Raw genomic sequence first — 13333 nt, 5'->3', positions numbered from 1 at the left:
GCAGACGAAACCGATTTTGTTGCGGTGAGATGCTGTTATTACAAGACGTCTAGTTTTAATTAAGCTTCATGTGTACGCTGTTATTTGGTTCTGTTTTTATTGTAATAATGTATTAATAGTGGATATCGTCCACTCGATTCTGACAACTAGACCTGCTCCCCTTGCGCCTGCTTGAGTGTGTGTGTGTATGTGTGTGCAAGGGGGAATGGGAACTTCCCGATCTGCGCACTAATTTCCAGGCATGCGCGCTCTACCTCCAAGTAGTGATGGGCGGAGTGAAGCCTCACGAAGCATCAAAACGTTTGAAGCAATTGTGTCGGAAATCGTATCTAAGCTTCGAAGCGTTTGACACTCACCTCTCTAGTGACACATGTCAGAGGGGGACACTTTTACATTTTTTTTGTGCACTGGGTGGTTCCATTAGGCACCCACTGTTGGGACTGGGGGGTGAGAAGTTAAAAGGTTATCTGTACTTATTAATGGTATTAGCTGTCTTGCCAGGGAGTCACTGCTTTGAAGTCTGGCCTTGGTAGAATGTCTGTATTTACCTGGCTTGGAAATATTGGTTCCTAATCAGCATATCTGCACTTATTAATGTTTGGTAACCATACATTTTGTTAACTTTTTTTTTCAAATTAAATTTTTTTTTTGTTAAATTTTGTTAACAAATAATTATTGGTACATTTTCCCTCAGTTTATTATTTAAAATTTTAAAGCAGTACTTCACTGCTGCGAAGCGCGGGTATTTTGCTAGTATATATATATATATATATATATATATATAAATAAATTCCAGTCCATGCAAGGGCATCAGCAGCCTTAAAATAATACAAAACTGGACTCTGTTTCAGCCCAGGTTACACGTACAACTCCTCACAAAAAAAAATCTCCGGAGTCGTTTTTGGTTCTGAGGAGCCTAACACACTCCTTTACAGCAAGCAACAGCTCTGCAGCCAGGCACTCCTTAGTCTGGCTTCCCTCGCACTACCTAACTCCTATTAATTCTCTCCAAATGATCGTTCCCCCTCTTGTGGCCACAACTGTGCTTATAAAGCCTTTTCCATTACCAGGATCGGCTTACCTAAGCATAGGGAGATACCTTTTAATACCTGCCGGGGAAATCGTACACTTCAAGCACAAATCAAAATATCCAACAACAAAATATACATAATAAAACAATAAACAACAAAAAACATTTATACCTAACCTTGAGGTTACTAATATACAAACTTAAACATTACGGTACACGTACACTACTAATACAACTTGGACTCCTCCTATAGCTGTCGTTTGACCTTCACAGGCACCCGTGTCTGCGTTTAGCGTCTGCGCCACCTTTAAAACACCGGTCGGTAAAAACACGCGAGACTTGCTCCCGAAACATACGGTGAAACCTCTGAAAAAAAAACATAACAAACAACCTGATGGTAAGACCATAAATCTTATAAAAGTTAAAAAAAAAAAAATTCCTTTTTTTTTCCGTTGTAAACTTGCTGGTATATTGCTCATTGTGGTTCATACGTAAGACTAATTGAAAGACTTGCCCTGTATCTGTCTGTACTATAGTGTATCAGCATCACGGTGAGGCTATAGCATCACTAGCGGGTCCGCGGCTTCATAAAAAAGGGCCAGTTTTAAATCCATAAAGCCATGTCACTCTCCTTGGCGCGATTGCACGACCGCGGTGAGTTAATGAGGTAGTTGGGGCGAGTCGCACCTGCACGTTTGTCTGCGATCGTTGTCAATTACTTCATTGGCTTTCTGAGGCATGTGATTAAGGCGCTAAGCCCACGGAGACAGGTATATATGTGTATATATATATATATATATATATATATATATATGTATGTGTATATATGTATGTGTATATATATATATATATATGTATGTATATATATATATATATATATATATATATATATATATATATATATATATATATGGGTTGGCACAAGAAATCGGGAGAAATCAAAGAAAAGAAGAAAAGTAGGTTAAAAGATGTGAAAGGCAGTCTTAGCAGGAGGATCTGGCCACCTGAAAGGAGGAAGCAGCACGAGCTGGGCCCCGTGAAGGAGTGTTGGCTGTGCTGCTCTATGGCTAGTTCGCCTCACTGAATATTTGTTTGGAGTGTGGCGAGTAAGGCAGGTGCACTCCGGCTTCTGAGGTGAGACCACGTGAGCTCGAAGGAAGAAGGAAGGAGAGCTGACCTTGGACGGTCTGACTGCGGTGTCCGGAGGCGGCCAAGACGGGGTCTGAAGAAAGGAGTTCGTGGCTGCCGAGTCTCCGCAAGCAATGGGTGAGCCGGGGAGAAATAAGAGGAGGTGGGCTGAGATTGGGAGGAGTTAGTCTGCATTTTAATCTCGGATTTTTAATGGATTTATTGATTATCTTTATTCGCACCTTTTATTGGATTTTTATGGATTTATTTACAGTAGGGCAAAAAAGTATTTAGTCAGCCACCAATTGTGCAAGTTCTCCCACTTAAAAAGATGAGAGAGGCCTGTAATTTTCATTATAGGTTGTTGTTATCTGTTAACATTTCTCAAACTTTGAAGGTTTCCCAAAGAAATCCACCTCAGGAAGCAGTGGGAGGTCAGGTAGCCCTTAGACGGGATTTTGAGAAAGCTGTCCTGTGATGTGTGCCGTGCTAGTTTGGTAACAGATGTTGTACCGGCATCATATGATCAAAGCTACCACTTGTTCACATTAAAAAACAAAGGAGGTTTGATGATTCCTTCTGAAGGTCCAGTCAAGGTGGTCAAAGTAGCCGAGCGTGTTATCCGACAGTCGACATTAGGACAAGCTGTCAGCGTATGTTTGATCAATCAAAACGGGGAAGCAAGACTGGGGAGAGCTTTAAATGTTAAGAGTGGTATTTAGTATCGTATTCAGTAGTGAAGAGGGAGCCAGTGAAGTTGAGACAGAAGAGGTGTAATATGTTCAGTGGATTTACAGTGGTGTGAAAAACTATTTGCCCCCTTCCTGATTTCTTATTCTTTTGCATGTTTGTCACACAAAATGTTTCTGATCATCAAACACATTTAACCATTAGTCAAATATAACATAAGTAAACACAAAATGCAGTTTGTAAATGGTGGTTTTTATTATTTAGGGAGAAAAAAAAATCCAAACCTACATGGCCCTGTGTGAAAAAGTAATTGCCCCCCTGAACCTAATAACTGGTTGGGCCACCCTTAGCAGCAATAACTGCAATCAAGCGTTTGCGATAACTTGCAATGAGTCTTTTACAGCGCTCTGGAGGAATTTTGGCCCACTCATCTTTGCAAAATTGTTGTAATTCAGCTTTATTTGAGGGTTTTCTAGCATGAACCGCCTTTTTAAGGTCATGCCATAGCATCTCAATTGGATTCAGGTCAGGACTTTGACTAGGCCACTCCAAAGTCTTCATTTTGTTTTTCTTCAGCCATTCAGAGGTGGATTTGCTGGTGTGTTTTGGGTCATTGTCCTGTTGCAGCACCGAAGATCGCTTCAGCTTGAGTTGACGAACAGATGGCCGGACATTCTCCTTCAGGATTTTTTGGTAGACAGTAGAATTCATGGTTCCATCTATCACAGCAAGCCTTCCAGGTCCTGAAGCAGCAAAACAACCCCAGACCATCACACTACCACCACCATATTTTACTGTTGGTATGATGTTCTTTTTCTGAAATGCTGTGTTCCTTTTACGCCAGATGTAACGGGACATTTGCCTTCCAAAAAGTTCAACTTTTGTCTCATCAGTCCACAAGGTATTTTCCCAAAAGTCTTGGCAATCATTGAGATGTTTCTTAGCAAAATTGAGACGAGCCCTAATGTTCTTTTTGCTTAACAGTGGTTTGCGTCTTGGAAATCTGCCATGGAGGCCATTTTTGCCCAGTCTCTTTCTTATGGTGGAGTCATGAACACTGACCTTAATTAAGGCAAGTGAGGCCTGCAGTTCTTTAGACGTTGTCCTGGGATCTTTTGTGATCTCTCGGATGAGTCGTCTCTGCGCTTTTGGGGTAATTTTGGTCGGCCGGCCACTCCTGGGAAGGTTCACCACTGTTCCATGTTTTTGCCATTTGTGGATAATGGCTCTCACTGTGGTTCGCTGGAGTCCCAAAGCTTTAGAAATGGCTTTATAACCTTTACCAGACTGATAGATCTCAATTACTTCTGTTCTCATTTGTTCCTGAATTTCTTTGGATCTTGGCATGATGTCTAGCTTTTGAGGTGCTTTTGGTCTACTTCTCTGTGTCAGGCAGCTCCTATTTAAGTGATTTCTTGATTGAAACAGGTGTGGCAGTAATCAGGCCTGGGGGGTGGCTACGGAAATTGAACTCAGGTGTGATACACCACAGTTAGGTTATTTTTTAACAAGGGGGCAATTACTTTTTCACACAGGGCCATGTAGGTTTGGATTTTTTTTTCTTCCCTAAATAATAAAAACCACCATTTAAAAACTGCATTTTGTGTTTACTTGTGTTATATTTGACTAATGGTTAAATGTGTTTGATGATCAGAAACATTTTGTGTGACAAACATGCAAAAGAATAAGAAATCAGGAAGGGGGCAAATAGTTTTTCACACCACTGTAGAACAGCAGGTTATTATCCTGACAGCAGAATTTTGAAGAAGTTGTAAGCAATGGATACGTTTTTGTGAGATGCCAGATAGAATAGCATTACTGTAATCTATAAGTGAGGTGACTTGGGCATTAACCAATACTTCAGTACTGTGTTGCGTAAGAACAGGATGAAGTCCAGAAAAGTTTCGGAGATGGAAGAACGCAGTCCCAAAAATGTTACTTATATGGGAGGAATTATTTAATAATAATTATTATTTAATAATTGCCATTATTAATGTATAAATGGATATAAATAACTGCATTTAAACGATTCTCCAAAATTTGTTGAATGTAAACGATACTGTTTTAAACGTTATTGTTTTTTCATCAGAAAACCCGGTTTCCACGTCTACCTGTATGAGTTTAAATGACACTTTTGCCACTCGCAATATGGTGTACGCGCTGACGTATTGTTTCGACTGGGCAACACAGTGAATGCAGCGTCTATTATTATATATTATATATTATATACAGGTGCTGGTCATAAAGTTAGAATATGCCACACTCCATGCCACACCGCATTGCTGCAGTAATCCAGGCCAAAGGAGCCCCAACTAAATATTGAGTGCTGTACCTGCTCATACTTTTCATGTTCATACCTTTCAGTTGGCCAACATTTCTAAAAATCCTTTTTTTGCATTGGTTTTAATTGATATCCTAATTTTCCAAGATACTGAATTTGGAACTTTCATTTGTTGTCAGTTATAATCATCAACATTAAAAGTAATAAACATCTGAAATACATCAGTCTGTGTGTAATGAATGAATCTAATATATAAGTTTCACTTTTTGAATGGAATTACTGAGATAAATCAACTTTGTCATGATATTCTAATTTTATGACCAGCACCTGTATATATATATATATATATATTATATATATTTGGTGTCTGCTGGTCCCTTATATAGATCACCCAGAAGTGCTCCAGGTGCTCGTTGACCCTCTTCCAGGTGTGGCAGTAGAACCGCCCACATAGGCTCAGGGACAGTTGCAGCACATCCTGGCGGCCCCCCGGATCACAACAGGGCTGTAATGAACTCCAATTCCCATGAAGCCCTGCAGGAGACCGAGGTATTGCTGCCATCCAGAGAGGCTGACATCTAACATTCCGGGGAGGTAATGCTCAGTCCACATTTGCTCCCCTGGTCCTTCAAAGGGAGAGGCGTCCCAGCTGGGCAGGGGCCCTGGCCACCCATAACAAGTGATAAACTGTTTCTAAAGGTTTATATCAATTTAAAAACCCATAAGAAAGTATAAAGACGTATTAGGACATCATTGAGAAAGGCCTCTTCAGAAGTCCTCATTTTTCAACCCAAATGTCTTTATTTCCAGAGAAAAGAGAGTTGGCAGGCCTATGTTTGACAGTTCTGGATATTTCACAGGGCGGCATGGTGGCGCCGTGGGTAGCGCTGCTGCCTCGCAGTTGGGTGACCTGGGGACCCGGGTTCGCTTCCCGGGTCCTCCCTGCGTGGAGTTTGCATGTTCTCCCCGTGTCTGCGTGGGTTTCCTCCGGGCGCTCCGGTTTCCTCCCACAGTCCAAAGACATGCAGGTAGGTGGATTGGAAATTCTAAATTGTCCCTAGTGTGTGCTGGTGTGTGTGTGTTTGTGTGTGTTCCTGCGGTGGGTTGGCACCCTGCCCAGGATTGTTTCCTGCCTTGTGCCCTGTGTTGGCTGGGATTGGCTCCAGCAGACCCCCGTGACCCTGTGTTCGGAATTCAGCGGGTTGGAAAATGGATGGATATTTGACAGTTTTACTTGTTCGAGACAACAAGGCACTCCTTTAAGTAATGCAATGACTTATAACGAAAAATGCAACGTTTAAAATTAAGCCCTAATTAGTAAGAAAATTGAATGTTTATGAGGCAATCATCTTTACAATTCTTTTTACAGTTGTTGCTTTCTGTCCTTTAACTGAATGTATCCTAAATGATTTCCTTCGATTAAGAGTAAATAAAATGTTATTACCGTGACAGACAAACCGTTGCCACCAATCAGTGGTTTTCCTTTAGTTTTGCCACGGTAACTACTGTTTCCGTCCACTTTCACTTGTCATCAACCCTCTGACTGTGAGTAGTATTGGCCAGGTGGTATCTGTCAAACTGTCAATCAAAGATGATTGATGACCTTAAGCCCCTTTCTTCTGATTGGTGGGTTTGAATGATGTGCCCCGCCCCCATCAGTGGATTGGTGAAGGACAACCTGTCCTCTGCCCCCAACTTAATCCCACCCCTCCACTTAATTGGGGTATTTAAATAATGTGCCCCGCCCAGACTCCTTCCACTTGCTTGACCAAGGTAAGCGTCAAGAACATCTTGATGGATGTCAGTCCCCTGGTCTGTCAACACCGGTTTGTGGCTGGCCCGGTGGCCCCCCACACCTCCCTGCCCCTTCTCCCGAGGACAAGGCCAGACATGTTCCTATCCATACGCTGCCGGCCCGATCGACAGGTTCAGGCGTGAATGGCCTGCCTCTGACTGCTGAAAAGAACACGTTCAGATAAGTCTCCTCCCTTCTGAAAGTGGTGTATAAAAGAGTGGTTCATCTTCTCTGGCTCTATGATTTTAATATTATCACGAAATTAAAATATCTAACCTTTGCTTTATCATTTGTAAACCATTTTTATTTTCTGTCTGGAAGCCGCAGTTCAAAATGAAACAGCTTCCCATCTCACAGAACATCCTTTCGCAGAAAGGTATAAGCTTCCAGCCGCAGCAGTGAATCAGGTTTCCCATTGAGCGGCTCGAAGCTGAACAAAGCCTTACCCTCACACAGCTGACAGCCCTTACAAGCCTGTGTAGAGAGAGCTGCCAGCTATCCTGCTGGGTGAGACCCTGCGGGTACGCGCTGGCAAGAGCATGGAGCTCGCAGATCACAGAAAGTCTCTCTCTACACACTGAGACATGAGTTCGGAGCTGACAGCCTCTGCGCGCCCTCGAGTACGAGCTGGCCAGCGCCTGTTTGCTGGAAGCTGCAACCTGTGTGAGCCCCGGCGCGCTGCTAAGTGTATACGATCCGACATAGACCTGGAAACGGACAGGGCCCTGCTGTGTGAGTCCCGGCGTGAGCTCACCTGCTAACAATTGTGTGTAATCTCCCACCAGTACCCCGCTGACTGACCCCCTGAGCACTCGCCTGCAAGCAGCTGGGTGTGAGCTCCAAACTCGTGAGCGTGCAGCCCGTCTGTCCATGAGAGGTTAAAGAATTTAGCAATAGTATGTAAAGCACGAGATAACTAGTTTGGATATAAGCCCTGTAAAAATCACACAGAGGTATGCATCAGTTCCCTTTTAAATCATGTATAAAAAAACCTATCCTTGGCTTTATAATTCTAATTTATATAAAAATTATACCTAAAACAAGCCCTTTTCTATCCAATACACCCTACATTTTAAATAATCAAGTGCCTGTATTTTCAGCTGAGAAAAGATCCACATTGCAAAAGTAAGGCGTTTAGCTTTCTAAAAGTTAGAATTGTACTCGGACACACCCAGAGTGAACGGAGCACAAATATTTACAAGAAGCAGGATTCGAACCCACGCCGGCATTTGCCCCTTGGATCTTAAGTCCAAAGCCTTCACCACTCGGACAATCTGGTGATAGAAAAAGCCGCTTTAAAATACCATGGCGCTATTCCATGAATACGGCGGTCATTTTTCAACTCTTTCCAAAACACATCACCCCCCAGCTCCGGACGCCTGAAGCTAAGGAGGGAGGAGGTCGGAGATGATTCACACTTCATATAAGCAGCAGTTCCCTTTTAAATCATGTATAAAAAAATCTATACTTGGCTTTATAATTTCTATTTATAATTTGTATAAAAAGTATATCCTAAACAACCCCTTTTCTATCAAATACACCCCACATTTTAAATAATCAAGAACAATTATGTATTTTCAGCTGAGTTCAGCATTCTTCGCCACTCCATGAAAACTGGGATCCTTCTTTCAGTTCCTTCAAAAACAGTTGGAGATCCCTCTTCCGACACGGGAGGCCAGAAGGGCAACCCTCAACTTCATCTGTGGGTACTGCTCAAGCATTTTGCCGAAACGTGTAATTGGGCAGCTGACACAAGAAACAGGATCACCCATACAAGCCTTTAACACAAGTTCATATCTTCCTGTGGTCAATGTAAGTGGTCTTAAAAAGGGACAAAGGGCACACATTGGCTAAAAGAAGTCACAGTCCAAATTTATGTGGTTCATTGATGCTCGTTCGAGAAAATGTGAGGTTTGTAAACTCTCTTGGGACCTCCTCCAACTAGACAGCATGCCAAAGATCATCTCCGCGTCTGTACGGGGCAACAGCAGGCTCACAGCTATGCTGCGTCTCTCTGCCAAAGTAAACAGAAAAGATCTCGATGGGTGATGCAAGGTTAGGAGCAGGTACATTGTAAATGGAGATAACAGGATTACTTGGTCACTGACCTGGCCACGACCCTTCCTGACTGTTGTGTCTGTGTATAGCAGAGTGGCAGATCAGGCTACAATAAATAAGTGTGCCGTTCCTGTTTCAAGCTGAATAAAGCTGGTTTTGCTAAAGTACTGCGACGAAGCCTCGTGTTTTGGGGTGGAAGACGGGGACTTATAGCGCAACCCCGATCTTTAATGATTTGCTTATGTGGCGCTTCACTGAAGTGCTGTGAGCCTCCTATTGCCCTGCCCCATCAACGGACAAACAATCTTCAACAGACACTGCAATCGTGCTTTGGGACGCAATTCAGTGTGTCGTTGCCGTTCGGTGGGGAGTGGAGGGGTTCTCAAAAGTGTTCAGAAACCTCACAATATGAAGAAGGATTATTCAGCTTCTGATTGATAACTGTGCTGCACACAACATGCTTCCACATTTAGATAATGTTTGTGTTGAATTCCTCCCACCCAGTTGCACAGCAGTGCTTCAGCCATTGGATTTGGACATCATTCGCACCCTGAAAGTGTATTATGGCAAGGAAATGGCGAGAAAAATTATCATCAGCATAACTTGTAGGCAGGAGGAGATTAAAATTAACACAAAAGAAGCCATTGAAATGATTGCAGACACCTGGACACAAGTTAAAGAAAGCACTATAGTAACAAATACAGAATATCATTACAACTAAATATTTTGTAGGTGCCTGGGAGTTCGATGCAATGTAATTTTACCTGCATTTTAGTTTGTTTATTAAACAGTTTTGTGTAACAGAAACTAATGAACAAACAGTGAAACACTAATCAGTCAATGGCTCAAAGTAGGATTTTTATTTTTAATTTTGAGCCACACAACAATGCAAATTAGTCAGCACTTTGGTTATGTCAATAATTCTGTCTTTAAAACGATATGAAGAAGAAAAATAAGACATTGCGTTTCTGACTATTTATTCAGCCAGTTGCTTAGGCAGACAGTTTATTTCCACTATTCATTCCACAGATGATATCCCAGATACAAAAACAAATGTTCATAAGCAACCAGTGCTGGGAAAGGTTACTTAAATTAAATTCACTACATTGCTCATTAAATATAAAATCCTAATCTCCTCCAGTTCAGTACGTTTCTTTACCTCACTTTTCTCGATGGGGGAGAAAACAGAGTTGGATTAAAGCTTTACATCCACTGAATCTGTTACTGCTGATTTAACTGATCGGTTACTTAACTGCACTTCTCAGTTTGCTACCAGCACTTTCCTAGGAGCTCACGTCACCTCTCTAAGGACAGCATCTCACATCCCAGTCTGAATGGTGAGATGCAATCTTCGTCTCTCAGCAGCCTCGGCCGAGCACTTCAAGCTTACTGCATGGAGCCCTTTGTCCGAAAGGCCGTAGCAGCGCCCACAGATGGGTTGTCTGCAGTTTGTGAGTTGGGGTTTGGCTGAATGTGGAGATATCAGCTCAGATGTTCTCTTCTACATCGATGCCCAGTTCACCAGAGATGAGTTTAGGCTCCTCCGCACACACTGCCTTGGCCATTTTGGTTTCAGTCAGTCTGCTTCTGTTCCAACTCAATAGAGCATGTTAAAGAGGGGTTTCATGGACCTCTGAAAAATGTGCTAATTCACAGGGTTTGGCCAACAGAAAGCCGAGTGCAGGAGTCACCGTCAGATGACTGGAGAGGACAGACAGGTGAATTTGACGATTTTCTAATTTATTCAAAGCAACAAACAATTTACAACAACAAACAAGAAAGCACACTGTAAGTAAATCAAGAGAGTAGAATTCAAAGTCTCTGAGGAACAGGAAACCCCTTTTGGCCGAGGGCGTTATTTTACTAAACTTCCTTGTAATTATTATTAATATGTGACTGATGACAAGGCGACTTACAACATGTGAGACACAATTGCTTACATTTCTTTTGTTTTTTCACTATTAGCACAAGCAGGTGAAGTGACCTCCTCCTGGTGACACACTATCAGTGCCTATCAGTCATAACGTATCAAATCCTTTTGAAATTCACTCAAACACGTCTTTGACAGGTTACCACTGCTAGTACCTTATGAAAGCTCTCTGAAAGAATATTTTTCTGGGTGGGAGAAATAAATTCCACCGTTACTTTTACGTAATAACAGTTCAGGAATAAACGATTTAACACCAAAATAAAATGTGGGTACTGCAGAATATTTAAATTCTTTAGGGTGGTACACCAAGACAAAGGGGGTTGATGCCCCCGGTGTAGATCTTCTCCAACTAAGCCCACTTGTGGAGGTGGCACCCAGTCTGAATTCTTTTGTGGCCCAGAAGATTCTGGTTTGTGAGACTCGTCGGCCACATCCAGTACAGCAATATGGCTTCTCGAGATTAATTCCTCCAAATTGTCTTGGCCTTTGTATGTGTAGCAAAGTGTATTCTGATTTTTAATTTGTTTGTTTGTAGCTTTTAGTTATGAATTTCCACCAAAAGTAATTGTTTGCGTGTACTTAGTTTCATACCAATGGTATTTTGTAGTACAAATGCTAATTAATGCGACTCTCCACAGACGGCAGGCACCCTCAGGTGATGGTGGATGCTGTACAGGTAAGTCTGCTCTCTCCAAGCTTTTTCTAATTTTATTCTATTTATTTGACATAAATATTATTTGGTAATTCTCAAGTGTTAATAAAACACACAGAGCACATTAGTTATTTATCAAAAGCAAAAAAATAAAAACAAAACGAAATTTAAAAAAACAGCATTTCTTCTTTTAGTGCGCTGCCACAGCGTTTTAATATAATTCAGCATGATGTACAACATGACCATAAGGATACTTTGGATTTTCATTTTTATTTTACATTTTATTTATATTGTATTAATAGTTTGTGTTTGTAATGATTAGTAACTGATTTGATTTATTATTTAATAAAACATTGGCGAGAAGCTGTTTGTATGGCACCCTGTTTTTTTTTTTTTTGTTATGTAGCCCCTTAAAACACAAGTTATGTGGTGGTAATAGCAATGGTGTAATATAAATTTGATTAATACAGTTAAATTTATTGTACATGTTGTTAAAACATTATGTAATTTCTAAGGTTTTAAATGTAAAAAGTAAATGCTGGTATTTATGTTAAATTATTTTATTGGTTTGGAAAGTAGCAAAAGGGGTCAGAGGTCAGAAAACACAAGAAAAGGAGTGGCGAGAAAAGAAAGGAGAGAACTGGGCTTTTGTGCTGAAAGCGAGGATTGAAACGCAGTCCATGGTAAACATCAGCGAGGAGTTTAAAAAGATGACCAGATTCCAGCACGGGACAGAAAACGTGAATGTGATTGTGTTTGGACGGACTGGTCGAGAATGGCCAACCAGTGAGCTAGGGAGCACTGTCTGAAATGCTGAACACGGAAGACGTCGGCAGACATTGGATTACATTGTCGATATCGGATATTGTTACAGCTGACCAACTATCGCTGAGAATTGATACTCGCTAGGAAAGAAACGAAAGGGGACGCACATCTGCTGGAAACCAGAAAACGAGACCCGTCTGCTCTATTACAGAATAAGAGGCGGTCAACGAGTAACGTCACAAGCACCTTCAAGTAACAGGCCTGCAATGCTCATCTGTGGTACCTTTTACACAACTTTTGTTTGGTTCCTTTAATTTAGTTTGCCAGCTTCGGTTTTATAAGGGGATTGTACTTGTTTATTGATATTTTTTTCATTCAAAGAAAGGACTGCTGGTTCAACACTGATATAGATTTCTTGAATTATTTAAATTTATACTTTTGTATGGATGTGTTATGTATATATGTAAATAGTTAATTTATTTAAACTAAACCATTGAACTTTGCCTTTTTTTATATATAATGGCTGGCTAAGCCATAAAAGGGGAAGAAAAAAAAAAAAAAAGGAAATCACGTTTGGCAGGTGGCTATAGTATCCTTATGTGGAGTCTAGTAACAAATTGTACAATTAATGGTAGAGTTACTGTATATAAATTACATTAGTAACACAGGTTTGTTCCTTGAAACAGTTGTGCTGACAACACTAAGGTAAAAATGTATATTTAAAGAAAGTAAAGAAGGAAAAAAAGAAGAAAACAACTCAGGTAAGAACCCTCAGTAAAAGCAGAGGGGTGCTACAGTTAGTTTTTGGAAACGTTTGTTATTTTATTTTTTGTTATATAAAAATAGAAAAATATATATTATTATATACTGCGGTGGGTTGGCACCCTGCCCAGGATTGGTTCCTGCCTTGTGCCCTGTGTTGGCCGGGATTGGCTCCAGCAGACCCCTGTGACCCTGTGTTCGGATTCAGCGGGTTGGAAAATGGATGGATGGATGGATATTAT

The sequence above is a fragment of the Erpetoichthys calabaricus genome, assembly GCF_900747795.2.
Source record: "Erpetoichthys calabaricus chromosome 1 unlocalized genomic scaffold, fErpCal1.3 SUPER_1_unloc_24, whole genome shotgun sequence".
In the NCBI taxonomy this organism is placed as follows: Eukaryota; Metazoa; Chordata; class Cladistia; order Polypteriformes; family Polypteridae; genus Erpetoichthys; species Erpetoichthys calabaricus.
Note: the sequence above shows the minus strand (reverse complement) of the source record.